Source organism: Aplysia californica, unplaced genomic scaffold (genome assembly GCF_000002075.1).
Source record: "Aplysia californica isolate F4 #8 unplaced genomic scaffold, AplCal3.0 scaffold00862, whole genome shotgun sequence".
Lineage (NCBI taxonomy): Eukaryota > Metazoa > Mollusca > Gastropoda > Aplysiida > Aplysiidae > Aplysia > Aplysia californica.
This window is the reverse complement of record NW_004798132.1, coordinates 13,537-14,586: the sequence shown is the minus strand read 5'-3', so window position 1 is coordinate 14,586 and position 1,050 is coordinate 13,537. Positions and strand designations below refer to the sequence as shown.

Genomic DNA, 1,050 nt, shown 5'->3' with positions numbered 1-1,050 from the left:
AGAGAGAGAGAGAGAGAGAGAGAGAGAGAGAGAGAGCAGAGACGGACATGTTCCGACTGCAGTGACCCCAACACAGTGGACAAGTCAGACGAGTCAGACAGCAACATGCTAAAGAAACCGGGAAGACCAAATACACATCGGAAAGGGTGTAAAAACATATCGGGAACATTTTGGTCAGTAGGGCCTACTAAAAAATAGAAGGAAAATAATCATCTCTACAGATCGCGACCTCAGTGCTTTCTTGTCGTATCTCCATTTTTTGTTTTTTTTTAAACCATGAAAATGTGACGTCTTCTTAAGCTCACTCTTTGTTGTGAACTGTTTTCACAGTTATTAAAAATGGAGATAGGACAAGAAAGCACTGAGGTCGCGAGGTGTCTATCCAGAAATGTCAAGCAGTTCAATAATAATCAAACATTGACTGTCAATGCCCTAGGATTATGGCTGCGGTCATATATTTAAGCAATGAGTGAATCTATCTAAGTAGCTGTCTATCTATCTGTCTCACTATCTATGCATCTATCGGTCTATCTACCTATCTATACATCTATCTGCGTATCTATCTATGCATCTATCCGTCTATCTATCAGATCCATTCATTACTTATCAACCCATCTATGGAACTATTTATCTATCTACCAGTCTGTCTATCTATCCCGCTTATAGTATCTATCTATCTATCTATATATCTATCTACCTACCTACCTTCTACCAGCCCATCTATCTATCTATCTATCTATCTATCTATCTATCTATCTATCTATCTATCTATCTATCCCACTTATAGTATCTATCTATCTATCTATCTATCAATCTATCTATCTATCTATCTATCTATCTACCTACCTTCTACCAGCCCATCCATCTATCTATCTATCCACCTATCCATCTATCTATCTATCTATCCATCTCTCCATCTATCTATCCCCTCACCTTCCTCTTGCTCCCACCAAAGATGGGCTTGTCGCGGAAGTAGAACAGCATAATGCTGGGGTCACTGGCCTCGGTGATCAGAGGAGCCTCTTTGTCGTCCTCCTGGGGAGTGTGGGT

General features: G+C 40.3%; 1 long non-coding RNA gene across 1 annotated transcript in view; it reads right to left on the bottom strand.

Annotated features, from left to right (window-relative positions):
• The window catches only part of LOC101846694, a 16,737-nt gene extending 15,700 nt beyond the window's left edge, over positions 1–1,037 (bottom strand). The window contains exon 1 of the long non-coding RNA XR_221051.2: positions 934–1,037. This is a non-coding gene — a long non-coding RNA (uncharacterized LOC101846694). The remainder of the gene's footprint in view (positions 1–933) is intronic.
• Between the last annotated feature and the right edge of the window lie 13 nt (positions 1,038–1,050).